A 24903-nucleotide genomic window follows, 5' to 3' on the forward strand; every position below is an offset into this window, starting at 1 on the left:
ACATAGGTTGATGACTGTGCAAAAGGATGCGTTAGCGGATGTCAGAACAGTGCTGTGGAGGCTGACTGTGCCAGAAGGAGTTAAGGAAGTCTCACAGAAGAGGGGGCTTTTCTGCTAAGCCATAAGGATGTGTAGGAGTTTGGGCATTTTAGATAGAACAGCAGCCATAAAGATGTGGCATAGGAAAGAGCATGGCCTGTCTAGGCGATGGAAGGAATTCCAGAATGACTTCAGTTTGGGTTACACTATGGGAGTGCCCAGAGAGAAGATAGAAGAAGGTCCGTAGACACATCCCACTTGTATGTTTGACATTAGGAATTTCAACTTGAGCCTGCAGCTTGAGAGGGAATCACAAACTCCTTTGAGAATCTGAAGCTCCCTTCAGAAAAATGCACATATGTGCAAAATTTGCATGTAAGTCCCAGGATTCAAAAGTTGGCAGTTAAAATCTCACTGCTATAAGCAATAATAATAACAATAAATAAATAAATAATAAAATAAAATAAAATAAAATAAAATAAAAATAAAATAAAATTTCACTGCTATAAGCAGTGGGGAGCTGGGTGTGATTTGCACTTGAGAATGATCACAGGGGGAAGCTGGAGAGAGACTGGAAGCAAGATCAGTTAGAAGGTTCTTGGGAGATGCTAGGTATAAAGCTCTAAAAGCCTGGCCTGTGATGACATCAGTGGGGATAAAGAATAGGGCCCTATGAGAAAGGCATCAGGAGTGGGATGGGTCAGGATGTTCTGACAAACTGAATGGTGGAGAGGGGTCAAAAATGAGTGACAGGAAAATGGTGGTTCCATTGTCCCCAGTATCTACTCTTCCCTTCCTCCTTAGTAAAAGAATCCTCAATTTTTATCTGGACACATCATCACCCAGAATACTCCATCTCCCAGCCTCCTTGCAGCTTGATGTGGTCATGTAACTAAGTTCTGGCTAATGAGATGTAAGTAAAGTGATGTGTGCACACTCTGGCTCCTGCATTTAAAGGGAAGGGAAATACATTTCCCCCTTTCCACTGGCAGGACTGTGCTGGTAATTCATCTTGATCCATAAAGGTAAGGCCAATACCCTAGGGTTCACAGGGTGGCAAGTCAGAAAGAGCTTAGACCCTCCAACACTGTAAAGCCATCAGATCTGCTCTGGATTATCTATTCCCCATTTATATGTGAGCACAAAATAATCCTTTTACTTGTTAAAGCCATTGTACATTTGGATCTCTGTTGCAGTAGGAACTGGACAAATGCACTCAGCACTTCATGACAGGCTCAAGGGTCTAATGCTGTGGGTAGTGGATTTCAGGAGGGAAGAGCTTGGCAAGGCTCTTGGAGCCTCCTTTCAATGGCTAGATACAATGGATATGTCTTCATGGTACAGGCCCCAGCTCCATGTCCACAGTGACATCACCCAGCCCACAAGGCCTGGCAGAAGGGGAGGTCTTGTGTCACCCTGGGAGACTCCTGAACACAGGCTCTGTATCATAAGGTAGCCAGTCCTTAAGCAAGACAGTGCCCATGAACTGGTCCGGCATGGAAATATGGGCAGGACTAGGGAATGTTCTGAGAAATTTGAATAAAGAAACATGGAACAGCAGAGTTTCATGCAACAACAGTGGGTTATGGCTGGGAAGTAAAAAGAGACAGAGGCCATGAGGTGGAATGAGGCATAAGGAGAGAGAATCCACATGCACAGAGGTCAATATAGACTGTAAGTATGAGATACCAGGAACTATGGCCTGAGAAAAGGAGAACAAAGAAAAGGGTAAGTCTATCAGGTACATGCCTACGGACTGCCTGCTAGGTGTCCCTTCCCATCTGGCATCCACATGACCATGGCAGGAGCTGCCGAGTTCCTACAAGAAAACCTGGCCTCTTGGCCATTGAAGGATGGACACTGGCCACTACGTGGGCCAATTAGGCCCTCTTCCAGGAATTCTGGAGCTGGGATTTAGGAGATACAGTCTCCTGGTTGTCTCAGGTAACACCCGCAGATCTCAGAAGCTACTAGTGGCCAGGTGCAGCCCTGTGGATTGAGGAACAAAAGTGACTGACTCTTCAGCCAGAAAGACTGAAGTAAACAGACTTCTTGGCTTCCCTAGGGCAATCCCTGCTCCCTCCTGAAGACCCCAACAGATACCCACACTTCAATACCATAGTTACCCTACTTGTTTCCTATGCCCAGTCTCCTCTCTGGCCTCTGTAGCATGGTGTCTGGAATCAGCTATCACAGGTGTTGAATTCCAGCTGGACTATTTGGTCACTCAGGCTCTTATTCTATAAACTGGGGATAATAGTTTCCCCTCTGTTCTTGTAAGTGGTTAATTGAAGTATCCACATAGTGCTTGGCCCTTGTGGCAGAAGTCAATACACAGTAGAGCACTTCCCCCTTCCCCTGGCCACTTCAACCTTTCCCCCTAGACCTAGCCTCATAAAAATGGCAGCTTGCCTTCACTAATTACTTAGAACTACCCAGGAATCAGTCTTAAAGGTGTTATATGAAATCATCTATTCTTCACAATAATCCTGTGTAGGTATTGATATCATTCCTGTTGTACATATGAAGAAACCAAAGCACAGAGAGGTTATATAACTCTTCCAAGACCACACAGCTAGTAAATACGAGATCTGGGATTTCAAGCCAAGGAATTCTGGCTCAGTGATCATACACCATTGCCCGCCATATTTCCAGAGCGCTTCTGGCTTCCTTGCCAGTGACCCAGGCTAGGGAGGGGTGCCCAGCAGCAGGGGGTAGACACGGCTGAGGAAACAAAGCTGTTGCAGGGAGCCAGCATTTAGTCAGTGGCTGACTTGCAGGTCCTACTGGGTGGCCCCAGGACAGTGTAGACCAACAGGCAGAGAGCTGGGGATCAGAACAGCTCAGGGGTGAGGATTCCCATGTATTCAGCATTCCTGGGGAAGAAAGCAGCCTTCTGCCCAGGACGCAGATAGACTGAACCCCACACTGACTAAACTGCCCTTTCATAGGTAATTCCTTACTGTTCCAAATCCATTCCTTTACTCTCATTCCCATCCTGGAGAGAGATGGGTCTGGACCAGAGGGAGCCCAGCCAGTGGCTGAGGGGGGTTGCACCTGCCTTCCTCCTGCCTCACTTCCCCCTCCCATACCCCACCCTGCTCCCATGCTCAGTGAAGACCAGGTAACAGCTCTGAAGCCTTTGCTCTGAAACAAACAGAACTGTCCCATTGTTCACTGGGAGGTAGGGGAGACATTCTCTAATCCTCTCTTGCCTTAGAAGTAACGAAATTTCCATTCTTCTCCAGAAGGGAAAACTACAGGAAGAAACTAGATGCCCTCCTCCACAATCCCAGCAGATCCAGAGCAGGACTGGGGTAAAGCTCAGATTCTGGTCTCCATTCTGCCTGCCTATGGAGTGAGATCACGCTGGTCTGTCTTCCACCCTTTAGTGGCTCAGAAGAGCAGGCCTGGCCCTGAGGGGGGTCTGGGGGGTGGGGGCTGAGGTTCTGAACACCAATTCTCATGTGTGTAGGGGGGGGTGGTTTCCCCACATCCAGGCAATTCTTGGGCACCAGCTGGGTGTCCTACCATTCAGCTCAACTCTGACACTACGCCCCTGGAGATAGCATCAGATTCCATAGATTAAAGGCTCCATCCTCCAAGACTGCCCCTTCACACTTCACATGCCAGCCACAAACCCAGGCTGTCACCTGTGCTTCCTACACACTGGCTATAGATTAGAGGTTCCAGTGACCCCCTCCTTGGGCTCAATTAATTTGCTAGAAGGGCTCACAGAACTCAGAGAAACATTTAACTTATTACATTGTTACTAGTGACCAAGGCATGAGAGCCCCTGGCTCTGGAGGCCCCAAAGGTTTGTCCACTCTCAGGTGACAAAATCTAGAGAGACAAGTGCTGGTCAAATAAGAACGTTTATTCCAGTAAGACCAACACCAGGAAGACAGTGGACTAACACCCCAAGAACTGTCTTCAAGATGCTGAGAATACTTCTAAGTTTATGTAGGGAATATATGGAACAAAGATTGGTGGGTATATGCAGCTAAACAGCAAAGGTCGGGTTGATCACTGTCATGGGGTGAATTATGGGGGGTACGGTGGCATCAGAATAGTCATTATTGCTTGGGGGGTTAGTTTTGGTGCCCATTACAGGATGTTTTGCCTGCTGGGTCCCTTGCTGAAGTTAACAGATAAGCAGGAGGGAAAAAATAAGCGATTAAGAGGAACAGGTTAAAGGCAAATGGAGTCAGTCAGGGCAATGACTGGGTCCTCCTTTGAATCCCCATGTCAAGTCACCATTCCATTTCAACGGAAGGAGGAGGGATGACGGTCATGTCTTCTGTAAACTACTTCCTGCTGATCAGGGATGACGTAGGGATGTTGGGATGGAAGACTTTGACAGGGTAGGAGACCTTTGTTTCTTGAGTTCCTTCTGAGATGGACAGCAATCTTCCATGGGGGTTCTCACCCACTTACACGTTGAGTCCTGACAAAAGTCGCTGTCTGGAGGTACCTTCCTAATGCAGGTGTAATGAATCTGTGGCTTGACGCCTGCAAGTTTTGAAGTAGGGCTAGTTAGCATATCGTGAGGACCTGTCCATTTTTCAGTTAACTGATCTTCTGGTCCTTGGTTCTTCCAAATCTTTAGTAGGACCCACTCTCCTGGCTGAAAAAGGGGGCAGTGTCTGCTCAGGAAATGGTTTGATCTTAGAAAAGACGAACTAGGGGCGCCTGGGTGGCTCAGTCGGTTGAGCGGCCGACTTCGGCTCAGGTCATGATCTCACGGTCCGTGAGTTCGAGCCCTGCGTCAGGCTCTGTGCTGACTGCTCAGAGCCTGGAGCCTGTTTCAGATTCTGTGTCTCCCTCTCTCTCTGCCCCTCCCCCATTCATGCTCTGTCTCTCTCTGTCTCAAAAATAAATAAACGTTAAAAAAAAAATTAAAAAAAAAAAAAAAGACGAACTCGTGTGTAGATGTCAAAATCTGATTCAGCTGCTGCACATATTATTTAATTCTATTTTCATGTTCTAGAAAGGGGAAAACACCCCTTTTACTCAAGTCGAAAGGGTTTCGCATATACCATCTCATAAGGGCTCAGTGGGAGCCCTACTTCCAGAGGCCACCCTTATACAGAGGATGGCAACAAGAAGTGGCTTTTCCCAAGTCAGGCCAGTCTCTTAGCACATTTTAGCAAGGGCTTTCTTTAAACTATGGTTCATTTTTTTCTGTTTTACCTGTTGATGAGGTGGAGGGGAATGATTTCTAACCACAAATTGTTTAAGAAGTACTATTCTACATAATGTCATTGCACATAGCACATTGCATTTTATCTGTTTACGTCTCTCTTTCATACTAAGCTGTGGACTGAGGGCAAGTAGGGAGACTTCATATTTCTTCACCTTTTAATTCCCATTGTGTAGCTTCTGACCGGACAGAGTAGACAATAATAAACTGAATTAATATGTAGGCCCATGCTGGATCACCTAGGACTATGCACGGTGAACATAAGACCAAGGCCTTTGTCCTACTGGACCAGAAACGCTCTAACCCAAATCCCCTTTGTCCAAAGTCAGAATCAGTTCCAGAACTTGGGGAGAGGTTGGGATGACAGATGAGATTGTTACATGCTGCCTTCTTCAAAGGACCACCAGAGCTACATGTTGATACGACAAGGCTGAATTCCTTTTCTCAGTAAGACTTCATCTTAGCAGCATCCTAGAGAGGGGAGAGCCAAGTGGGAGGTCTATGAGGTTTTGGAGTCTGGGTTAAGGCAATTCAGCAGGGTTTTTTTGGTTTTGGTTTGTTTTTAAAAGTTTATTTATTTATTTTGAGAGGGCACACATGCGAGTGGGGGAGGAGCGGAGAGAAAGAATCCCAAGCAGGCTCCTCGAGGTCACCACACACTGTGAGATCATGACCTGAGTCAAAATCAAGAGCTGGACTCTTAACCGACTGAGCCACCGAAGCACCCCCAACAGTTCTTTTAATAAAGCATTTGATTAGGAACACAATATGATGATTTAAGATTGGTGTCCATAGCAAGGAGAGCATTTTTAAGGTAAGGGGCTCAAAAAATCTTGGGAATTAAAATTGTCATTTGATTGAACAATTTAATGATCATTTAAATATTTTGGGGGGGGGGGCACCTGGATGGCTCAGTCAGTTGAACATCCAATTCTTGATTTCAGCTCAGGTCATGATCTCATGGTTCATGAGATCGAGCACTGCTTTGGGCTCTGTGGACAGCAAGAAGCCCACTTGGGATTCTCTCTCTCATCTCTCTCTCTCTCTCTCTCTCTCTCTCTCTCTCTCTGCCCCTTCTCCCATTCATGCTCTTTCTCTCACAATAAATAAATAAACTTTAAAAAATAGGTTTTTTTTAAAACTTTGAGGAATAAGTTATTTCAACTTTTATCTTCTGGGCCAGTTTCCTGAAATAGTTAATGTATATTGATGAAGACAGTGGAATGGGAACATCATATTAATGCAGATAGTGGCTGTGTGGGTGTAGAAGGTTTCAACTCTCAGGGGTCAGGTGGCCCAACTGAGGGAGAAGAGAGCCGGGGAGGTTCAGAGCTGATGTGCCCAGACACCTATCAGTTTCTCATCAAGATGCTATAAAATAATCCTGCAACAGGAAACTCTCATCCCTCATAATACGATTGATTTTTAGTCACTGGTCCCATTGGAAGCCATTTGGTCTTTCTCTTCCACCTTCCATCTCCCTCTGATGCTTGACTCCATCATTAGGCTGGAATAACTGCTTAAAATCTTCTCAACCAGAGCCTACCATGGTTTGTGTGAGCATTTGCCAATGGGCAAGTCACATATGACTGCACTGGTGACCTTTTCCATGCCCCTCCTGGTCTGTGTGCAGTCTGGAAGCAGGAGGCCTGCCCTGAATCTTCCGAAGTGATTATGCTATTGCAGACATCAGGCAAAATGAGCAAGCCCCGCAGGGGCGAGTACTGATGTGTGATAGAAAGGTCAAGTAATGCAGCACACAGCCTCTGCTGGAGAGACACAGACGCATCTGGCCCAGACAAGGAGACCTAATCTAATTTCCAAACAGGAAGAACACAGTTCCCTGGGACGAAACACCAGGGCTGATATGCCTAGAAGCTTATTGGGAATGGGAGGTAGGGGATGACTAGCATTTACTGAGGGCCCGTACAGCAGTTTTTACACAGCATTTCATGGAAAAGCTTAGCATATACACAATCTTTATCAATAGAATAGTATTTTCAACACCCTAGGAAAGAACTTGGTTTATAGGAAATCTATAGCAAACTTTCTCTCTGAAATGAGGGAAGCATTCCCTGTTTGTTTGTTTTTAATCGAGCTGCCCTCTCTTTGATATTATCCAAATGAAGGTACCGGTCGGCAAGGTCAGCAATTTCTCCTGGATGTGTGCTACCCAGCAGGTGAGGTGGGAGCTGACCTCCCCCCAGCTTCAGCCACATCAACAATCCTCTCATCTCATTTGTTAATTGTGAATAAAATAAAAAGATCTGAAGGAGTGAAAAGCCCATTCTTTCTGGAACCTACATCCCATCAAGTGCCGCTCTGTGATACATATTTACTCATTTAGAATTGAGAATGAGGGGTTACTTAAAAAAAATAAATATTTGGGGCGCTGGCTGGCTCAGTCAGTAGAGCATGGGACTCTCGATCTTTGGGTCATGAGTTCAAGCCCCACGATGGGCATAGAGTTTACTTTAAAAAAAAAAAAATGTAGAATTGGGAATAAGGGAAGCCTTCTTTCCTTCCTTCACTCATTGTAGCTCTGTCACCTGCTTTTAGGACTCTGATCTCTCTGGTTCTCCTCCTTCAGACCTCCAACTCAGGCTTCTCTTTTTGCTTTGTTTTTGTTTAAAATGGAAAGTTTATTTGCTCAGTACACCAAATAGGATGCAAGGACGGTCATGACAAATATACAGAAATATGCAGATCAAAATAAAACTATAATTTAGTTTAAACGAAGGGAAACATATTAAAATGTTATGACAACATATTCCCAAGAGTTTTTTTTCTTCAGTTAATTTAACTATACATTTCAATAAAATAAAAGGTAATGGATTAAGGGGAAGTTAGCTTGTGAATTTTTCTTAAAAATAAAACTCCAACTCTATCAATCCATGCCAGTTAAACACTACAGCTAAAATTTGCAAATAAATGCAAAAGGAGATGAAGGAGTTATTTACCTTTTGTGCTTGAATAATCCAGAGGAAAATGGTTACCACAACTACAGCAGGCAAACCGGTAAGACTGACCAAACTAGAACACAGCGTTGTACTAAATTTCAGTCTCAAATCCTGCTAAATGCTCATCATTAGTATGGCACATTTTGATCCATGATATGGTTTAATACCTAGACAGATCCCAATCTGTCTAGGAAGCACATAGATACTACTGTTGCTTTGTTTGTTTTTAAATATATATACATATTTAAAAAGCCAGGTATACTTCCACATACAAAGGCAGGTTTTCCCCAGGAGGAATTTACAGGCAGTAGTCTGGGGTGCAACATGAGGCTGGGTCATGTTGCACAACCATGAGGTGCTGGGTCAAACTGAAGGAAGGAGTATTTTATCTTTTTTATTTTGTTTTATTTTTTATTTTATTTTATTTTATTTTTTTAACGTTTATTTTTTTATTTTTGAGACAGAGAGAGACAGAGCATGAACAGGGGAGGGGCAGAGAGAGAGGGAGACACAGAATCAGAAGCAGGCTCCAGGCTCTGAGCCATCAGCCCAGAGCCCGACGCGGGGCTTGAACTCACGGACTGTGAGATCGTGACCTGAGCTGAAGTCGGACGCTTAACTGACTGAGCCACCCAGGCACCCCTATTTTGTTTTATTTTTTGAAATGTTTATTTTTGAGAGACAGAGAGAGCACGCACATCAATGGGGGAGGGGCAGAGAGAGAGGGGAACAGAGGATCAGAAGCAGGCTCTGGGCTGACAGCAGAGATCGTGAGGTCATGACCTGAGTGGAAGTCAGATGCTCAACCAAATGAGCCACTCAGGCGCCCAAGGAAGGAGTATTTTAAAGTGTCATCTAATTCCATGAGAGCAGCCTGGTTCCCACAACGATAACAGTAACTGGGTGCACTAAAAATGGTAACCACATTCTAATCATGACACCAATTGTATCCCTCCATTACAAGCTGGTGAGCTCGAGAAGCCAGTGTGAGGCCATTCCCATGGTTAAATGTTTCAGAAAAGTCTTATCCACATGTGTAGCCAGCACCACATGGTGAAATACCCCACCCACCACAATCATCTGGATCTGACCACTACACATCACACATTGGGCCCTCATGTGGAACTTCCTGTAAAGGATCCAAGTCTCTTATATGATCCAGCACATCTAGGGATGGAGAGAGGCCACTGTGGAGGCAGAATATCTGTCCATCTACTAAAGTTGTAAGTAGAAGATAATCAGATAGATCTGTAACATATTTCCAAACATTGGCATTTCTAAACTTTCACAGACATTCATTATAAAAGCCATATACTTGGGTAATTTCACAGCTTTCGTGGTTTCCTCTCAATATTGTAATGTGTTCTGAGTAATACGCCTTTAAGGCCACAAGGAGAGTCACAGTCTCCACTGAATAATAGCCTCTGTCTACACAGTCGCCCATGAACAGACAGTTTGTACCTGGTGATTTTCCACCAGTTCTGAAGAGTTCAGTAAGCTCAAGAAATTGACCATGCACATCTCCGACACGGTAACAGAACAACAAACCTCTTGCACATTTTATTCTTTTGTTAAAATTTCCTTAGCCTTTTTGCACAGCATCTGTACTTGGTTCTGTTAAGCTGTTTACACACATGCAGCTCTTTGGTGAATAACTAGCTGTCCATGGCTGCCTGAACCCCTTCCCCCCTGTTTCCTTCCCCCTACCCGCCCCCCAACCCTGAGTGCCCCATAGCTGCCACCAGCTCCTGGGGAGGTGGGGGGGTGGTGGTGAGGAAGGAGTCTCAGAGCATTTACCCCACCCAAGGCCAGCTGGGGGGAGGGGTGCTAGCCCACCCAGACCTGCCCTGCTGCTTCTGTGTCCACCTCCTGGGAGGGAGTGAGTGAAGGGTGCAGGGAGGTCAGGATGACTTTGGCCCAGGTCTTTCACTGACCACCAGGTGTCTTCCCACCGCCCCCTCACCCCCACCCCCACCAGCCTCTACCCATAGGCTCCTCTTTTTTTAAGTCCTTTTTAAAGGCTTCATTCTCTGGCCAACACAAACATGAAAAGATGCTCAACATCACTCATCATCAGGGAAATGCAAGTCAAAACTATGATGAGATATCACCTCACACCTATCAGAATGGCTAAAATCAACAACACAAGAAATAAGTATCGGTGAGGATGCAGAGAAAAAGGAACCCTCCTGCACTCTTGGTGGGAATGCAAACTGGTGCAGCCACTGTAGGAAACAGCATGGAGGCTCCTCAAAACATTAAAAATAGTTGATCCAGTAATTGCACTACTGGGCATTTACTGAAGAAATACAAGAACACTAATTCAAAGGGATACATGCACCCCTATGTTTACTGTGGCATTATCTACAATAGTCAAATTATGAAAGCAGCCCAAGTGCCCATCAATTGATGAATGGATAAAGATGTGGTGAATATATATATAATAGAATATTACTGAGCCATAAAAAAGAATGAAATCTTGCTATCTGCAATAACATGGATGGAGCTAGAGAGTAAAATGCTAAGCAAAGTCAGTGAGAGAAAGACAAATGCCATATGAGTTTACTCATCTGTGGAATTTAAGAAATAAAACAAATGAAGAAAGGAAGGATAAGAGAGACACAGCTAAGAAAGACACTCTTAACCCTGGAGAATAAACTGATGGTTACCAGAAGGGAGGGGGGGATGGGGATGGGTCAAATAGGTGAAGGGGATTAAGGAGGGCACTTGTGGAGATGAGCACTGGATAATGTATAGAATTGTCAAGTCACTATAGTGCACACCTGAAACTAATATAACACTGTCAACCACACTGGAATTAAAATTAAAAACTTAAAAAAAAAAAAAAAAAAGGTTTCATCCTCAACGCTTTTCCCCTTTCTCCTCAGAATCCTCAGGACTCCAATGTTACTTTCATCCAAATCATTTCCACTCCTAACACCTTTTCCTGACCCACCTGGCTTTGGGTAACGACTACGCTGGAGTGCCTGACACCCTACGCTATTGACTGTGTCCAACACCCTGGTCCAGGCACCTGCCTGAATTCCTTCTGATCTCAGGGCATGCAACTCTAAACAAGGGCTCCCCACTGCCTACAGAATTTCTCTAAACTCTAGCCCTGGATTCAAGATCCGGTTTGGTCTGGCTTCCAAACAGCCATCACTACCTTGCTTGACATACCCTCTAGCTCGACACCACCTCTATGCTTTTCTGGCCTCTGAGAACTTGCTTACAATGTTTTGTCTGCTATTACCCAAGAAATCTTTTCGTGCCCAATTTCTGCACGTTCAGATCTCACCCAGGGTTCTTATTTAGTCCTTTAGGTTTGAAGTAGCAAAACACACTGAAGTAAGTAAATCCCAAAAGGCCACCTCCAGTGGGTGTGATATCCTGGAGGTCAATACATGGCACGTATCACACCTCGGAGGAAAATCCCATTATACAGTAACTGCTGGTAACAGAAAAAAATACATGAAGAGTCACCTATTCCAAGAAGACAGAAAAACAATAAAATAAACCCAAAGAAAGTAAAATAAGGATAGCAGTAAAATTAAAATCAGAAATCAATGATTACAAAAACAAAAAATGAGTTTATAAATCAAAAAGCTGAATCGCTGAACATACGGGTGTGCTAGCTAGCTTTACAGAAGAAATGGAAAAGAACACAAAAACACAAAATTAGGATAAAGGGAAACTTGTTAGCGAAAATACAGATAAGTAGGAGACATTATATACCACTATACTTAATACATTTGAAAGTCTGAACGAAATTGATGATCTTTCATGAAACTACATATTCCCAAAACTGGGTTGGAAACACATGGAAACCTTAAACAATAACACGTAGAAATAAACACAATTCTCCTCCAATCAGCCCCAGATCATTTCACATGTGAACCTTTCAAATACTGAATGAACACATTTTTTGATGCTGTTTAAACTATTCAAGAGCATAGAGACGTAAAGGAAATACCTTAACTCATTTTACAAAACTGACAAATGACTGATCTGAGAACCTAATAAAGACAAAACTGCAGACAATTTTACTTGTAAAGTCGAAAAAGTTTAAGAATATATACACACAAACCACATATAAATTGTATATATCAAATCAAGCCAGCCGTACATTAAATAACACACCAAGACCAAATAAAGTTCATTTCAGGAATCAAGGAATCAAGGATAGTCTCATATTAAGAAATTTAGTAATATAAATTAATCTTAAGTAAGTCAGAGACTTTACTATCAAAAATGCATTCATTGGGGTGCCTGGGTGGCTCAGTCGGTTAAGCGTCTGACTTCGGCTCAGGTCATGATCTCACAGTCCGTGAGTTCGAGCCCCGCGTCGGGCTCTGTGCTGACAGCTCAGAGCCTGGAGCCCATTTCAGATTTTGTGTCTCCCTCTCTCTCTGCCCCTCCCCTGTTCATGCTCTGTCTCTGTCTCAAAAATAAATAAACGTTAAAAAAATTTTTTTAAAAATGCATTCATTAAGATTTGTACACCTATTCCTCCTTATAAGCCTCTTAATAAAATGAAAACAGAGGTGCCTGGCTGGCTGTGTCAGCAGAGCATGTGACTCTCGATCTCGGGGTTGTGAGTTCCAGCCCCACATTGGCTGTAGAGATTACTTAAAAATAAAATCTTTAGGAGAGCCTGGATTGCTCAGTCGGTTGAGCATCCAACTTTGGCTCAGGTCATGATCTCGTGGTCTGTGAGTTCGAGCCCTGTGTCAGGCTCTGTGCTGACAGCTCAGAGCCTGGAGCCTGCTTCGGATTCTGTGTCTCCCTCTCTCTCTGCCCCTCCCCCGCTCATGCTCTGTCTCTGTCAAAAATAAAATAACATTAAAAAAAATTATTATAAAAAAAATAAAATCTTTAAGGGGTGCCTGGGTGGCTGAGTGTCTGACTCTTGATTTCAGCTAAGATTGAGATCCCCAGGTTGTGGGATAGAGTCCTGTGTCAGGCTCTGCACTGAACGTGGAGACTACTTGAGACTCATATTCTCTCTCTCTCTTTCTCTCCCTTCCCCCCCATCTCTCTCCTAAATAATAAACAAATCTTCCCCCCCCCAAAAAAAAGAAAGAAAGAAAATGAAAGGTATTCCTTTATCTTAGTGAAAGTATTTCTCAAAACCAAAGCCAGGATGTGTTTAAAATGCTAAAACACCAGAAACATTTCTGATCAAGTCAGATTCAACAGAGGGCCTAATACTAACAGTGTTATTGAATATTATTCTAGAAGCTCCTGCCAATAGAAAAGGACTGAATTACAATGTGTAATTAATAGAAAGGAGGTTGCAAAATTGTCATTATTGTGCATATGATTGCACATCAAAAAAACAAAACAAAAACACAAAACACCAGCTTAAGCCTACTAGAAAAATAAAAGTGAGCAAAGAGATTATTTTAAAAATTAACAAAGTGGCACCTGGGTAGCTCAGTTGGTTGGGTGCCTAACTCTTGATTTCAGCTCAGGTTATGATGAGCCCTGCATCAGGCTCCTTGCTAATAGCATGGAGCCTGCTTGGGATCCTCTTTCTCCATCTTCCCCTCCCTTGCTCATGCTCTCTTTCTCTTAAAATAAATAAACTTAAAAAGAAAAAAAGAAAAAAAAAAGAACCTGAGCAGAGGCAACCAAATGGAGTTGCCCCAAATGGAGACCTCCACAAAGTCATGTAACGACAAAGTTCTTGAACAAGTAGGATATATGTGAAGAACTCCAATGCCATTAAGTACAATTCACATACTTAAATGGGAGAACTCCCTCCTAAAGTAAAGCTATTAGAAAAATCTAAAAGAGATGTTAAAATAAATACACTTCAGATATTTGAAGGAAGAAAGAATAGCAGAATTAACCATAAATAGGACGCAGGTGATTCTCTTACCAGCATGACTCAAGCCATTATGGTTTCCAGCCTCACCTGCTCTGCCAGAATCTGTTCTCTATGACTGCCTCCTCTGGCACACAAAGGGGACAACAGGCTGCAGTGACTTTACTTGAAGCCAATCTGATTTTTGTTTCTACACCTGGCTCCATGAGACGGACTCAAGGTTAGGAAGGAGAGAAAGGCAGCAACACAGGGAAGCCTCGGGAGAAGATGATCACATGGGGGCAGGGAAAAGTCACTGCCCAAGAAAAGTAAGCACTTCCCCAAACACCTTTAAGACACTTAAAATTTTTTCATGTGGAATATAAAGAAATCAGGTGGGGAGTGTAGGTAAGAGTGTGGATACTTCATTTTGAGGACCCACTGTTTTTTAAGGGCTTGTCTAGGAAACGGATAGCTTATGAGACCCCTCTTGGCTGGCAGGCTTTTGGTGAGCCAATGGACTATTATCTGCTATCTCAGCCATGTGCCACCTTGGGACCAATCCTTACCTAAGTCAGCATTTAAAAAGCTACAGCCGGGGTGCCTGGATGGTGGCTCAGTTGGTGTAGCATCTGACTTCAGCTCAGGTCATGATCTTGTAGTTTGTGGGTTCAGGCCCATGTTGGGATCTGTGCTGACAGCTCAGAGCTTGGAGCCTGCTTCAGATTTTGTGTCTCCCTCTCTCTCAAGAATAAATAAACATTAAAAAAACAAAAATAATTTAAAAAAAAAAAAAAGGCTACAGCCAAGGGGCACCTGGCTGGGTCAGTCAGTAGAGAATGTGACTCTTGATCTGTGGGGGTTGTGAGTTCTGGCCCCACGTTGGGGGTAAAAGTTACTTTAGAAGAAAAAAAAAAGCTCCAGCCAAGCACCCTCCTGTCTACAAGGGACCATCAGTCTTCCAGGTTTCGCCAATGTGGTCTTTCAATTACCTGTCTCCAGGCTGGGGCTGAAGAGAGCTTCCTGGAGGAGGTGATACTAACTGCTAAGTGGAAGGAATTTCCAGGTGACAATGGGGAGGAGGGTTTTGAAGTTCCCGGGAGCAGCCTATGGACAAGGCAAAGGAAGAGGGCAATGCGTTCTTAGAGCTGCCAGTCCAGAGAGGCTGGATGGGGAAGTGTAATGAGATAAGACAGAAACCAGTGACAATCTCTTTAAAATCTTTGTTGCCTCGATTTAATTTTTTTAACCTTTTTTTATTATTGAGAGACAGAGAAACAGAGCATGAGCAGGGGAGGGGCAGAGAGAGGAGGAGACACAGAATCCAAAGCAGGTTCCAGGCTCTGAACTGTTAGCACAGAACCCAACGAACTCACAAACCGCGAGATCATGACCTGAGCCGAAGTCGGACGCTCAACTGACTGAGCCACCCAGGGGCCCCTACCTTGATTTAATTTTTAAACTTGTTTTCACTGTCTTTTGAGCACATACAGTTTTTTAAATTAAAAATTTCCTAATTAGAATATAAACTCTTGAATGGCAGAGAGTTTGACATATACCTTTCCTCCCAGCAGAGTCCTATCTTCATCTGGAGAGACCTACTGCCAGATGACAATGCTCAAATCCAGAATCCCTGGAAGCATCAACAGACAATGATGATTAAAACCCCTAAAGACCCATAAGCTTTCTGCCCCTGGTGCACCTAGGCTCTGCTTGGAACACAGATTTTTCTGTTCCTAAACCCCTTAGCAGAGATGGGAGGGGCTCTGGTGCTGGAGGGGCAGGACCACACCCTCCTTGCTCTGGGTGAGACAGCAAGGATCTTGCTTTTGAGCCTCACTTCTTTCTTTCTTTAATTGTTCTTTATTGTTGTTGGAGTCTTTTCTTAAAGTTTATTTTATTCTGAAAGAGAGAGAGAGAAAGAAATGTGAGCAGGGGAGGAGCAGAGAGGAGGCTCCACCCTGTCAGCCCAAAGCCCAACAAGGGGCTCAAAACTACAAACTGTGAGATTATGACCTGAGCTGAAATCAAGAGTCAGATGGTCAACTGACTCAGCCACCCAGGCGCCCTGAGACTCACTACTTGCATCAAGTTGTTGCTATGTTAACTTTTTAACAGTTTGCTTGCAAAGTTAATAACTTTCCAAGTAATGGATCGGGGGGAGGGGGTCCACATGTTCTCAGGAACAATTTAATTTCATGTTATAATTTGGAGCCAATAAGAAAAAAAAAAGCCTAATATAAGCATCTTCTAGGTTTCTGCCTCAGTATGAGAGCTGCTTCTGTCTTGGCATGCTGAGGGAAGGCAGGCTCCCCAGTGGGTTTGAAGAGAAATACCATGTGAGAATCAGGTCTCCTAAAGACAGGCAGAATTCTAGAGAGCCTGTTCTGGAGTGGATAGGACGACGGTAATCATGCTGTGAACAACTATTAAATTCCAAAAGAACAACTTTGTAGATATGGCTATATTAATGTTTTTCATTTCACTGGCTTTGCAGCTTTGTAATTCAGATATAAGTCTGTCTCCATTTCCTACTTGTAGAAGAGCTGTAAACCCAAGGAGTTTAATGTGCACAAAGCCCAGTATAAGTAATTAGATAACAGAAACTTTTGTAACAGAATTTTTTTTCTTTAGAAGTCAGGCAAATCTGTGAGGATTTGGCCTTCAAGGAGGGATGGTGCTGCTGCTGGGACCTCGTGCAATCTGTCAGTTTAAGGGCCTGAGTGGGGACAGTGTGTCCCCATATACAGCTGAGGCGGTAGGCTGCCAACAGTTATCTCCAGGACAGACTATTACAAATGTTACCGCTAAAGACATTTTGGTTAGCCCTCCCACTGTTCTATGCAATAGGGAGACTCGATAACTTTGCCTCTCTGATTTGCAAATCCAGATTTTGTTTGGAGAGCATGTTATCATGGAAGAAAAAAGATAGCTGCTGATCTCATTAACTGCAGATGGGACAGGGCAGTTTTTTCCAGATGAACTGTACTCAGAAGATTCATACTTTTCAGGAAATCATGCACCCATTGAAAAAGAAGACTAAAATCATGAAAGCAGGCAAGAAATTTCAGGTAAGTGATTCAGGTCGCTATCTTTATAGTACCCACATGAATGTTCAAAGTATAACAGGTTCTCTGGAGTAGATAAGAGTGCTGTTTATTGAGTAATCTCTACATTCATTGTGGGACTCCAACTTATGACCCTGAGATCAAGAGTCACATGCTCTTCTGACTGAGCCAGCCAGGGGCCCCTGGGGATACCTGCTTATTTAGATGTTGGTCTATTTATAGTTCTGATGAAAACCGGAGATCATCTAGGCTTGCCTGAAACTTCAACTTTGTGCCTGTAAAGGTTACAGTAGTCTTTTATGTTTCAAATGTATTATCTAGTACTCTTGCTTACTTTTTTTTTTAATTTAATGTTTGTTTATTTTTGAGAGATGGAGACAGAGCGTGAGCAGGCAAGGGGCAGAGAGAGAGGGAGACACAGAATCCGAAGCAGGCTCCAGGCTCCGAGCTGTCAGCACAGAGCCCGACGCGGGTCTCAAATTCACAAACCAAGAGATCATGACCTGAGCGGAAGTCGGAAGCTCAACCAACTGAGCCACCCAGGCACCTTATTGCTTACTCTACTCTTTAAACCTTACAGTATGCTGTAAGGATTAATGCTCTTGTTACCAAACAAGAAAGAAAATTTCACAAGGGTTTTCCACGTCTGAATTGTTATATTATCTCAAAAGTTTAAATAAGATGATCTACCGCCATTGTTCTTCTGACTGTCCAGTATATTACAATTCCACTGGTGTGCTTGGGAGGGTGAATAATTCTTTGGACTTTTTGCTAGAGTTATGGTGTCATCATGATTAAGTGGTGAACAGCAGACAGTGATAAGCTTCAAGTGATAATGTCTTTATTTTTTTTGCTATGTCTTTAGCTTTGATGATTAAAAAACGAATTCTGTGTAAAACCAAAAGTGATAAAGAAGAGAAACAGAGAAGGAAAAGTCATGCAGTATCTTAATCAAGACTGGGCAACACTGGAGTAGTAAATCTGTTTAGCAGTTCAAGGTCCCAAGGTTTTTGTATTTCCTTTGAAGAACTTGAGTTGACACAGTATGTGGCTTTGACATCATGGACCAAAATACTCCTTTACCTTGGGATGGCAGGTGCAGCAAATCTGCAGGACTCCTCAAAAAACTTCCCTGAATCTGGAAATCATCAGCTTAAACTACAAAGTTTGGCCTTGGCCTTCAAAGTGAAAACCTTGAAAGAAAGGACTGTATGAAGAATCCAGCCTGCACAGTTGGTAAGAATGCTCCATAGTGCATCACCTGGATGCATTCTGTTGCTTCTAACTCTGTGTTGGTTGAACTCTCTGTCCTTTTCTTTATATTAATCATTTTCTTTTTAAGGAGAGAAAGAGTGTGTGAGTGGGGTAGAGGGGCAGAGGGAGGGAGCGAGAGAGAGAGAGAGAGAGAGAGAGAGAGAGAGAGAGAGAGAGAGAATCTTAAGTAGGCTCTATCCTCAGCATGGAGCCTGGTGCAGGACTTGATCCTACAACCCTGAGGTCATAACCTGAGCCAAAATCAAGAGTCAGATGCTCAACTGATTAAGCCACCTAGGAGACCCCCCCCCCAATTATTTTTGAGACATAATTGACATATAACACTGTGTAGAAGTTCAAGGTATACATCATTTTGCCTTTTTTTTTTTTTAATGTTTGAGAGAGAGACAGAGCATTAGTGGGGGAAGGGCAGAGAGGGAGACACAATCTGAAGCAGGCTCCAGGCTCTGAGCTGTCAGCACAGAGCCCGTCTGCAGGGCTTGAACTCGCGAGCTGTGCAATCATGACCTGAGCTGAAGTCGGACGCTCAACTGACTGAGCCACCCAGGCGCCCCTATTTTGTCTGCTTAATCTTAAAACTTATACCTTTGTTTCTATTCTTTACCTCTGACTAAAGGTAAAAATAATTTTTCTGTACTTAATTTGTATCTTGTTTAATGATGTCTTCTTCTTCCCCCTAAGTTTTAGCTACCTCCTTCTTTATCCTAGGATCTTCTCCTTTAATTCCATTTTTAAAAAATTCACCACCACATTCTCTGAGCATAGTTTTGATCAGGACATTCCCCTAAACGTAACCCTTCAAAAGCTCCCAGGTTTCAGTAAATCAGAATGGCTCACCTCTAACTCTAGAGCAAGAGTACAAAGGGAGGCCCACACATCCTACCTGAATATTTAAAAATTATAAGCCTAGCAAAGTACTACAAATATGCCTTCATAAGGACATAGCATGCCACGTTCTAGTTCAGAATTCTCAGGCCTGTCCGAGTTCCATACCAGGTCGTGGGACAGGAGAATCACCTCTGGGCCACTGCCAAACGCCTCCTCCTACCTGCTGTGCATTCTTTGGAGGGTTTGGAGGGTTCTTATTATATACAGGTGGACATCCAGACTCATCCCCACCTCTCCCCAAACAACCACACTCCATCAGTCCATGCCCAGCTTTAGGGCCCAAGCATATGCATACCAGCTATCTGTTTTTAGGTTGGGTAGGTAAGAGGTGCTGGAAAACCCTAGTATAGGGCTCCAAGCTGTTTAGCCAGGAAATTCGGGGAGCTTGGCTAGAAGGTAGGAGGAGGGGGAAGGCTGAGCAGGCTCCTCCCTTAGCTTCTTGGACTCCTTTTGTGGGTTGGGGTGAAGGGAGGGACCCCACTGCACAGGGATTAGAATTAGGGGGAGTTTAAGGGCAGTGGTGGCCTCAAAATTTGTTTGTAAACACACTAGGTCCTCTCCACACTTCTTCCCTAGAGAACTGTCTTCTCCAGCTCTGCTCTAAACACAAACTAAAATGAAACCCAGAAGAGCAAGGAGACATAAATATAACCCTAAAGTGAAATAGAAAATGAGAGTAAAAGAAGGGAATTAAACTACATTAAGAATAAGAAAAAGGTAAATATTGGTAAAAGAAATGAAACAAAAAAAATTAAAGTTTATTTATTTTGAGAGAGTGCGTATGCACAAGTGGGTGAGAGGCAGAGAGAGGAAGAGAATCCCAAGCAGACTGACAGCACAGAGCTCCGTGCAGAGCCCAACGCGGGGCTCGATCCCACGAACCGTGAGATCATGACCTGAACCAAAACCAAGAGTAGGTCAACCAACTGAGTAGGCCTCAACCAACTGAGGCACCTAGGCACCCCAAAACAAAAATTTTTAATAAATTTTAGAAACCCTAAAGGAAATACGATGAAGGCTATTTAATGTAAATGAGACAAAGGCTAAAACCAACAGAAGTTAAAAACATGAAACCAGAGGAGATAAAAGATTTAGTGGGTAGAAAGAGGCCCAGTTCTTCAGCAATGCAGGGAAATGTGAGAGAACAAGTCCTTAAAGATGTACACTTAAAAAAATCACAAGCTACACGTAGCTAAATAGGTATGGAGCCTCATCATAATACCCCGTGACATAATGCAACCAGGTTTGTATTCTCACTAGAATTTTGAAAGTTACATAGGTACCACTTTTTTCCTATTGTAATGTGTTTTCAATTACATCCTTTGTTGGCAGCCAGAGGTGAGCTGGCCCTTGGAGTTGACACAGCTGAAACCGCGAACACGGTTTTTGAAAGGAATATGGATAATATTTAGCAAAAGCCATAAAATGACCATGCTCTTTGATCCACTCATTCCAGTCCTGCTAGACAGTCCTACGGCAGGAGTCCTATAGGGCTGAAAAAAGGAAACGTTCCAATCTTAAAAACTTCCAATTTTATGCTTATGCTGACTACAGAAGTAAAACCAAAATGTCCAAAGGCAGGAGAAAGATGTAACAAATGATGGTATATTTGTCTGAGGAATCGTGCAGCAACTAAAATGATGATTACTAAGACTTTTAATGAAAAGATATCATTTAAGGGACACAAGCAGAAAATAAAAATGATTGTACTCTAAAAGTGCACAAGGTATGCAAATCACCTTTTATTTTAATTTTTACAAAATGTTCATTTTTTATTTTTGTATGAGAGAGACACAGAGCACAAACAGGGGAGGGGCAGAGAGAGAGGGAGACACAGAATCCAAAAGCAGGCTCCAGGCTCCAAGCTGTCAGCACAGAGCACGATGTGGGGCTTGAACCCACAAACTGCGAGATCATGCCCTGAGCTGAAGTCTGGCATTTAACCGACAGAGCCACCCAGGTGCCCCTACAAATCACTTTTTAAAAAATCATTGCTCTAAGGGCGCCTGGAGCATCTGATTCTTGATTTGGCTCAGTCATTTCTTGGCTCAGTCAAAATCATGATCTCGCAGTTTGTGAGGTCAAGCCCCGTATTTAGGCTCTGAGCTGACAGTGCAGAGTCTGCTTGGGATTCTCTCTCTCTCCCTCCCGTGTTCTCTCTCAAAATAAATAAACTTAAATAAAAACAAACAAACAAACAACCCAAAACCAATGTTCTAACAGCTGTGATGTTTCAGTGATAAATGATGGGTAACTTCCCCTTCCTTCCCTTTCACAAGATGCAGGTACCCTCAGCTTATCACAGAATCCCAAGACCTCTAAATTGTCACCTTCTGATTCTGCTTCCCAGGCACTGTCCTTAGGCTTAGGAACATTTGTCATCCCTGTCTTGCTTGGAGGCTGCACTGCGCAGCTCAGAGAACTCTAAGGCAACAAATATCAAATTATTCACTTTTAGCAGCTTGAATTTATTCCTCAGACTTGAGTGGGGGATCTGCATGCACTGATCTGACCCTAAAAACTGGCAAAAGGAAAACATCACGTTCCTTATTAACCTTGTGTAAATTTACCAAGAAATTGTAACTTCTCCCCTCTAATTCCAAAACTGGCTGTGGCTGTTATCTATTATTTCTTGACTTCTTCCACGTCTCATCTTAAGTCTATTTCCTATGATGAACCTTCCAAGGCTTCTCAATCCCCTTTCTGAAGGTTCCCAGAAAACACAGTACACTTCCCCTTATATATAGCTCACAATTCTTTCTTTAATGCCTGGCTTTCCCACTAAGACCATAAACTCTACACAGTCAGAGAATGTCTGTTTTAACATAAAGATGTTCGGAATCTTGGTATTGAGTTCATATCTTCCCTCGTGAGAAGAGATGGTCATCTCAGTCTCTAACAGCCTGGCCTGTGCAGTCTGCCTGGGGGAGATTACCACATACTTCCAAAGAAAAACTAACAATGAAATAACAGAAAGTCAAAAACGTGGATTTTTTTTAGAAGAGCTTTAGGCTTGAGCCACAAGGAAGCAATAGGAATTCTCTGCGGGAGTCAAGTCCTCTTCAGTGCTGGGTTTTCCAGGCTGTTCTATCTACCTGGAAGCCCTTCTTTTTGTCTTTGCCCATCTAACTTCTAGGACCTTCAGGCTTAGTATGGGTATCATCTCCTTTAAGTCTTTGACTTCCCAGACTATGCAGATTTGCAGGGAGCAATCAGTTTCTGAGAATGGCTGGAAACCATTCAAGGTTTGTTGCAAAGAATTTGTTGATCCACTGGTACCTTCTAACTCTCTTCATATGCTAACCTTACAGAGACAAGGACAGGATGTGGGTAGGGATTTAGTCCCTAGGGTGTTCACACTTCTTTAAAAATCTGGAGGCAATTAGGAACATAAATGGTACAGCCACTATGTAACACAATACCAAGCCTCCTGAAAAAATTAAAAATTACCATATGATCTAGCAAGTCCACTTCTGGGTATTTATCCATAAGAGCTCAAAGCAGAATCTTAAGAGATATTTATACACTCATGTTCATTACAGCATTATTCACAATAGCCAAGAGGTATGAACAACCCAAATGTCCACGAACAGATGGATAAAGGAAATGTGGTTATATACACACAATGGAATGTCACACAGCCTTAAAAAAAAATGAGATCCTATCACATGTTACAACATGGATGAATTTCGAGAATATTATACTAAGTAAGCCAGTCATCAAAGGACATATACTGATGATGTCACTCACGAGAGATCTAAAGTAGTCAAAATCAGGAGTGCCCTGGTGGCTTAGTCAGTTAAGTGGCTGACTTCGGCTCAGGTCATCGTCTCACAGTTTGTGAGTTCGAGCCCCGCATCGGGCCCTGTGCTGATAGCTCAGAACCTGGAGCCTGCTTCAGATTTTGTGTCTCCCTCTCTCTCTGCCCCTCCCCCGCTTGCACTTGGTCTCTAAAAAATAAAAGAAAAAAGAAAAATAAAAAAAGAAAGTAGTCAAATCATAAAAACAAAGTAGAAAGCTGTTGCTGGGGGAAAGGGAAGAGGGAATTAATATACACATAGTTTTAGTTTTGCAAGATAAAGTTCTAGAAATCTGTTGCACAACATGAATTCACTTAACACTAAACTGTACACCTAAAAATGTTTAAGATGGTAAATTTAATGTTATGTGATTGTGACCACAATTAAAAATAAATTAGGGTGTCTGGGTGGCTTAGTTGGTTAGACTGTATTATGTTAAATTAAAGCAGTCAGAGAAAAGACAAATACCATAGGATTTCACTCATATGAGATCATGACCTGAGCCAAAACCAAGAGTCAGAAGCTTAACCAACTGAGCCACCCAGGCACCCCGGGAAGGGAATTCTTAAAATACTTTAAAAGCATGAAACGGACGACAAAAACAATTATTAGTTTGATTACATAAAATAGTAAGGATTTCTACTCAAAGAGGATACAACAGCCAAAATTAACAAATGAGTAATGAACTGGGAGAATGTATTTGTACCCTCCAAAAATATGAGGTTACTATCCAGACATACAAAGAGGGTCTTGTAAATCAACAATCAAAAGAGCCTTGAGTGCCTGGCTGGCTCAGTCTGAGAGCATGTGACTCTTGATCTTGAGATTGTGAGTTCAAGCCCCATGTTGGGTGTAGAGATTACTTAAGGGCAAAAAAGAAGGGGGGGGCGGTCATTGATAAAAGAGCAAAGCTTATGAATCAGCAATAGAGGGTGAAATCTAAATGACTAAAAATATAGGGACAGCTACCTTCTCAAGTTCAGTAATTAGAGAAATACAGATCTTCAACAATGGGATACTATTTTACATTATGTTGGGAAAAATTAGAAAAGTTGAGTGAGAGGTTACCTGGGTAGCTTAGTCGGTTAAGCATCCAACTGTATTTATTTACTTCTTTCAGAGAGCTAGAGAAAGAGAGTGAGTAAAGAGCACGAGCATGAGTGGGGGAGGTGCAGAGAAGAAAACAGAATATCTGAAGCAGGCTCCAGGCTCTGAGCTGTCAGCAGAGCCCAACTTGGGACTTGAACTCAAACCACGAGGTCATGACCTGAGCCAAAGTCAAGACACTTAACTGAGTCATCTAGGTGCCCCCGGGCCCCAAACATCCAACTCTTGATTCTGGCTCAGGTCATGAAGTGACAGTTTGTGAGACTGAGCCTGGCATTGGGCTCGAGCTGACAGCGTGGAGTCTGCTTGGGATTCTCTCTCTTCTCTGTCCCTCCCCTGCTCACACTCTTTCTCAAGATAAACTTAAAAAACAAGATGTAGAAGTGGGAACTCCAGTCAAATATACAAATAGCCAAAGTACTTATGACAACAGAACTCTGACCAACAACTTCTATAGCAATTAGGCTGGGAAGCCAAACCACCTTTGCAGCAATTGGCCCAGGATGGTCAGACTTGGTCAAGGACTACCAAATTCCCTATGTTGGTTCCCATTTCCAACTTGGAACCAACCAGAGAAGCCATGTATGTTCCCCAAAACCCGAACATAAGATGCCCTGTTTGTAGTTAGCTTCCCAGGCCAATAACTTTCAGTAGGAGCATATGGAGCCTTCCCTTTAACAATGTAAAGCTCTTCCACTCCCAGCTGCCTTTGAGTCTGCGAAATACTGGCCATGGAGGCTGACTTCTTTATCAT

The 24903-nt window shown here is 43.2% G+C and overlaps 1 pseudogene; it reads right to left on the reverse strand.

Annotated features, from left to right (window-relative positions):
- Positions 1 to 647: 647 nt before the first annotated feature.
- Positions 648 to 24903, reverse strand: LOC109266760 (serine/threonine-protein phosphatase 2A catalytic subunit beta isoform-like; annotated as a pseudogene).

This window comes from Panthera pardus, unplaced genomic scaffold (assembly GCF_024362965.1).
Source record: "Panthera pardus isolate Hobbes unplaced genomic scaffold, ASM2436296v1 HiC_scaffold_11, whole genome shotgun sequence".
In the NCBI taxonomy this organism is placed as follows: Eukaryota; Metazoa; Chordata; class Mammalia; order Carnivora; family Felidae; genus Panthera; species Panthera pardus.